Here is a 6,651-nt window from a genome sequence, read left to right as displayed (position 1 = left end):
CCTTAGGAATCTTGATCGACCTATCGGCTAATTGCAAAGTAATCTTGGAAGGTATAAGTTCTCCTAGACCTAATCTTTGATAAACTGAATATGGCATAAGGCTAACACTAGCTCCTAAGTCACATAAGGCATTATCAATTTGGGTCTTGTTAATGGCACAAGGGATGGAAAAATTTCCGGGATCCTTCAACTTAGGAGGCATCTTGTTCATGATAATTGCACTACAATGTTCGGTAAGGCTAATTGTCTCCATCATATCACAAGTCCTTTTTCCACTCAAAATCTCCTTAAGGAACTTAGCATAGTTTAGCATTTGTTCAACAACATCGGTGAAAGGATGAGTTAGATGAAGTTGCTTAAGCATCACTACAAATTTCCCAAATTGCTCATCCAACTTATATCTATTATATCTTTGGGGATAGGGAAGCCTTGGTTTGCAAACCTCTTTCTCTTTCTCTTTCTCTATCACCTTCTCTACTCGTCCCTCATCAACATTTTCACTCAAAGGACATTCATCACCTTCAACTTCAATGGGATTCTTACTAGTGCTCTCTCTAGCAACACTCTTCTTAGGCACACCTCCCTCAAGGACCCTACCACTTCTAGTAACAATGGCATCCATAGGGTTCCTAGAATCTAGGCTAGGTGGAGTCAAAGAAGAAGAGTTTGCATATCCCTTGAACACACTAGTCAATTGAGAAAGTTTTTCACTTAAATCCTTGTTATATGCCAACATGTAATTAAACTTCTCTTCATTCAAAGCCATATAAATTTCTAAAGTTTTGGCTTGTTTCTCAATGACACTTTCCAAAAATTCCCTAGAAGAAAATGATTGATTATAGGAATTATCACTTGAACTTTTAGCATTTGGAACTAAATCAATTGGGGAACCTCTTTGAAAATTTGCTTGAAAATATCCCCTAGTTTGATTATTCCAATTACCCCTAGTTTGATTTTGGCTCCTTTGTTGATCATGGTTATCATAACCTTGATTATGATCCCCATGTCTATGGCCATGACCATGACCATTACAACCATCATGGTTATAGTTACCATGAATCCCTTGGTATCCATGATTTCTACAACCTCCATTTTGGTTATAATCATCATGATTCATATGATAATTCCTATTTCCAACATTCCTTTGAGCATCAATTCTAGGTTCACAAGCATGATTATTAATATAATTCACATGTTCCATTTCACTTCCATCACATTCATTACAAGGAACATTTGGGCACATAGAAGCATTATGATCATTCATTCCACATAATTCACAAGGCCAACATTCCACAATCATGCAACAAGAAGAAAGATTAGAGTTAGAGTGAGAAGATGTACCTCTCCCCTTAATTTGGGAGGGAAGAATTGGAGCTTGGGAAGGGGGCTTCTCAAGCTTTTCTTTGAGAGACATGACTTCTTTCCCTAAATCCGCAATCAAAGTAGTCAAATCATTGATGGCACTAAGTTGTTCGATTGAGTAACCCTTGCTTGTTGGTTCTCTCTCCACTTCTTGCCAATTCATGTAATGACGAACCACTTCATCAATTGCATCAACCACTTCTTCTTCCGTTTTGTTCAGGATTGGGCCTCCGGCTCCAGCATCCAAACTAGCTCTCCCATGAGAACTCAACCCACCATAGAAGATATGTATGATTTGATAGGTAGGAATCCCATGGTGTGGACACTCCCTTTGATAATCCTTAAATCTTTCCCATGCTTCATAGAGACTTTCATTTGGCTTTTGCTTGAACCCTTGAATCAAAGCTCTTGCCTCTGCCGTCTTCTTTTGAGGATAGAATCGGAACAAGAAAGCTTTGGTGACATCATCCCAAGTTCTCAAAGAATTGGGCTTCACTTCTTTATCTAGCCATTCCAAAGATCTTCCTATGAGAGAGAAAGAGAATAACTTAAGGCGGATAAACTCTTGAGATACTCCATTGACCTTTATTGTGTTACAATATTTTTCAAACTCCTTAAGATGGTTCAATGGGCTCTCATTCTTAGCCCCACTATATTGTCTCCTCTCAATTAGGGTGATTATTGCTGGCCGAATTTCAAAGTCAATTTTCGGTGTTGTAGGTGGAGCTATGCCTCTCTCATACCTATATGCACCGGGCACTCCTAGTTCCTTCAAGGCAACTCTTGAATTTCCTCCCATGGCTTGGGATCTATGCACACAAAACTCAAAGAAAATATTAGTAGCACGGCTACAAGTGTAGCCTAAAGTGTAAAATCTTTTGCAAATAGAGTGGAATATACTCAACAACAACATGCACTCAAAGCACCATTCCCCGGCAACGGCGCCATTTTGATGGGATGAAGAACGGTAGGTCGTTGGGCTACCACCCCACCCAATCAAACAAAATTTGTAACTCAACTAACCCCTATAAAGTGTAGTGGTAAGTCAAGGTCGAACCCAAAGGAATGGAGGTCGAATGTATATTGCCTAAGTCAAGCTATTCAGAAGTCTAGTAGGGGTTTATGGTGGAAACTAAACCTAAGCTAGGCAATGCAAAAAGCTTGTACTAATTAAATGTTAAGGCACTAGGGGAATGGATCCACATGCACCAACAATGAAGTTCAATCAACTTGGGGAATCAACCAATCAAGTCAAGCAATGTGAGGGAAAACCGAAATTGCAACCAAGAGAGTACATCAAGCTATTCTCCTAGAGGTCTAATTAGCGTCAACTACATCAAACACTAGCTAGGAAACATCACAAGATATCTCAATCGAGTAAATATAAGCCACAAATCAATGGTCCGTATCAATGTGAACTCACAATGCAATCTAGTGTGAATAACAAGGGTGATCAAGCCTAATCAAGCAAACACATGCACAAAATCAATCAACCAATTTAATCACATTATCAACTCAATCAATTTTTCCCAAATTAATCTCAATTCATCATCAATACATGCTTCACAACTACCCTAGCAATAAAACTACTCACAATCCATGAAAAACATCAAAATCAAAGCTAAACTAATCATCATACCCAAATTCATCAATTGGAATCAACAAATTCAATCAAAATCAATCAAACTATCAATTAACCAAATCAAACAACAATACTAATGAAATCAAACATTAAATTGCATTAAAGAGTAAAGAATCCTTATAAACTTGATAGTTATCAAATCAAATGTAGCAATCTTCAATCATCAATCATCAAACCCACATTTTCTCTCTCTAAAAATGCTAAGAACTTGTGTTTTTCTCTCTCTAAAATCTAATCTAATCTAATTCTAACTAATAAAAAATCTAATTCTCTCTCCATAAAAGGAAAGAAATAACTATCAATACAAAGAGGAAGTTAGGATTGACGTCCAAAAATAGACCCACGCCGGTGCGGGCGCTCGGAGGAGAAAGAGAAGCGTGCACGGGAACACACCCAGAAAGGTGCGCCCGAACGCACCTGGTGTGCGGCCGCACTCGACAGATGTGCGGCTGCACACTCCTCGAGAGCGCCCGCACAAAGCTGCAGCTTCCTTCTCTTCTTCTTCGTCCTAGCTCATGCGGTGCACACATCCTAGATGATGGTGATGGAGGACAAGGTAGGCAGGAACTTTCTTGAATTTCTTGAAGGATATAAGCCATGAGAAAGGCAAATACAAGGCCTTGAAGCATGCTCCTTGGACCCCCCTTTGACTTAAAACTTCTTGCACAAGCTTTAGGCATGAAAATCAATGAAAGACCATGGAGAGGAAGCTCGGGAATCCTTGGACAATCAATCACAACCTACAATCAAAGGTTAAAAAGCAAGTAAAAGGGAAAAATAGCAAGTAAACTAGAAAATGCATAAAATAGAGAAACTAACTACAAAAAGCATAAAATGAAGAAAACTAGAATAAAACTAAGGAAAACTAAAGAAAAGAGTAATAAAATGAAATAAAATTCATCCAAAAAGGGGCCAAATGAGTGCCATAAATGTCACTCATCAAATACACCCTGGGAGTTTCTTTAGGTGGGTCCAACCATCCAATATGCCTTTCAACAGTCAATTTACCCGTTCTAAACTTGCACCGATATCGTGACCTCAAGCCTACCACGGACATTTATGGCAACATATAATGGTCATATATAGTTCCAAACGTCATTATATTACCCTAAGATTTGTTCCCTAGGTTCTTAAGACTTTTCGCCACCGGGCCCCGTAACCTCAAATTCCTCAAAAAGCGGGGATTATAGCCCTTCAATTTATGAATTTTTTGACCTTTATTCGCCCGGAAATAAAAATTAGCGAGATGTTCACCATAGTTCCTAATACCCTTCGGGAGTCCAATTGAGTGGGTGGAGCCATCCAATATGCCTTAAAACGGTCAATTTACCCGTTCCAAATTTGCACCAATTTCGAAAACTAAATCCTACCATGGCTATTTTGTACAACATATAAGGGTCATATATGGTTCCAAACGTCATTATATGACCCTAAGATGTATCCCCTAAGGTCTCCAAACTTTTCTCCACCGGGCCCTGTAACCTCAAAATTCCTCAAAAAGCGTGGATTATAGCCTTTAATTTTGGAATTTTTTGACCATTTTTCGCCCGGAAATAAAAATTGGCGAGATGTTCACCATAGTTCCTAATACCCCCCGGGAGTCCAATTGAGTGGGTGGAGCCATCCAATATGCCTTAAAACGATCAATTTACCCGTTCCAAATTTGCACCGATTTCGTAAACTAAAGCCTACCACGGCTATTTTGTACAACATATAGGGTCTTATATGGTTCCAAACGTCATTATATTACCCTAAAATGTATCCCCTAGGGTCTCAAGACTTTTCGCCACCGGGCCCCGTAACCTCAAATTCCTCAAAAAGCGTGGATTATAGCCTTCAATTTTAGAATTTTTTGACGTTTTTTCGCCCGGAAATAAAAATTGTCGAGATGTTTACCATGGTTTCTAATACCCTTCAGAAGTTCAATAGAGTGGGTGGAACCATCCAATATGCCCTAAAACGGTCAATTTACCCGTTCCAAATTTGCACCGATTTCTAAAACTAAATCCTACCACGGCTATTTTGTACAACATATAAGGGTCATATATGGTTTCAAACGTCATTATATGTTTCTAAGATGTATCGCCTGAGGTCTCCAGACTTTTCGCCACCGGGCCCTGTAACCTCAAAATTCCTCAAAAAGCGTGGATTATAGCCTTAAATTTTGGAATTTTTTGACCTTTTTTCGCCCGGAAATAAAAATTGCCTAGATGTTCAACATAGTTCCTAATACCCTCCGGGAGTTCAATCGAGTGGGTGGAGCCATCCAATATGCCTTAAAACGGTCAATTTACCTGTTCCAAATTTGCACCGATTTCATAAACTAAAGCCTACCACGGCTATTTTGTACAACATATAAGGGTCTTATATGGTTCCTAACGTCATTATATTACCCTAAGATGTATCCCCTAGGGTCTCAAGACTTTTCGCCACCGGGACCCGTAACGTCAAAATTCCTCAAAAAGCGTGGATTATAGCCTTCAATTTTGGAATTTTTTGACCTTTTTTCGCCCGAAAATAAAAATTGCCGAGATATTTACCATGGTTCCTAATACCCTCCGAGAGTCCAATTGAGTGGGTGGAACCATCCAATATGCCTTAAAACGGTCAATTTACCCGTTCTAAATTTGCACCGATTTCGTAATCTAAAGCCTACCACGGCTATTTTATACGACATATAAGGGTCATATATGGTTCCAAACGTCATTATATGACCCTAAGATGTATCCCCTAAGGTCTCAAGACTTTTCGCCCCCGGGCCAAGTAACCTCAAAATTCCTCAAAAATCGTGGATTATAGCCTTCAATTTTGGAATTTCTGACCTTTTTTCACCCGGAAATAAAAATTGCCGAGATGTTTACCATGGTTCCTAATACCCTCCGGGAGTCCAATTGAGTGGGTGGAACCATCCAATATGCCTTAAAACGGTCAATTAACCCGTTCCAAATTTGCACCGATTTCGTAAAATGAAGCCTACCACGGCTATTTTGTACAACATATAAGGGTCATATATGGTTCCAAACATCATTATAAGACCCTAAGATGTATCCCCTAAGGTCTCAAGACTTTTCGCCACCGGGCCCCGAAACTTCAAAATTCCTCAAAAACCGTGGATTATAGCCTTTAATTTTGGAACTTTTTTACCTTTTTTCGTCCGGAAATAAAAAATGTCGAGATGCTTACCAAAGACCCTAATACACCGTGGGAGTCTATTTGGTTGGGTCCAACCATCCAACATGCCTTTAAACAGTCAATTTACCCGTTTTAAACTTGCACCGATATCGTGACCTCAAGCCTACCACGAACATTTATGGCAACATATAATGGTCATATATGGTTCCAAACGTCATTATATTACCCTAAGACGTATCCCCTAGGGTCTTAAGACTTTTCGCCTCCGGGCCCCGTAACCTCAAAATTACTCAAAAAGCGTGGATTATAGGCTTCAATTTTGGAACTTTTTCACCTTATTTCGCCCAGAAATAAAAATTGCCGAAATATTAACCATTGTTCCTAATACCCTCCGGGAGTCCAACTGAGTGGGTATCACCATCCATCATGCCTTAAAACGGTCAATTTACCCGTTCCAAATTTGCACCGATTTCGTAAACTAAAGCCTACCACGGTTATTTTTTACAACATACAAG

General features: G+C 39.4%; 1 non-coding gene across 1 annotated transcript; it reads left to right on the top strand.

Annotated features, from left to right (window-relative positions):
- Window positions 1–1,670: 1,670 nt before the first annotated feature.
- Window positions 1,671–1,776, top strand: LOC145590277 (small nucleolar RNA R71). Its single transcript, XR_014101913.1, has one exon. It is a non-coding gene; the product is annotated as a small nucleolar RNA R71 (small nucleolar RNA).
- The last annotated feature ends 4,875 nt before the right edge of the window (window positions 1,777–6,651 follow it).

Source organism: Chenopodium album, chromosome 17, assembly GCF_948465745.1.
Source record: "Chenopodium album chromosome 17, dcCheAlbu1.1, whole genome shotgun sequence".
In the NCBI taxonomy this organism is placed as follows: Eukaryota; Viridiplantae; Streptophyta; class Magnoliopsida; order Caryophyllales; family Amaranthaceae; genus Chenopodium; species Chenopodium album.
The sequence above is the reverse complement of the archived record's forward strand: the minus strand, read 5'-3'. Positions and strand labels throughout refer to the sequence as shown.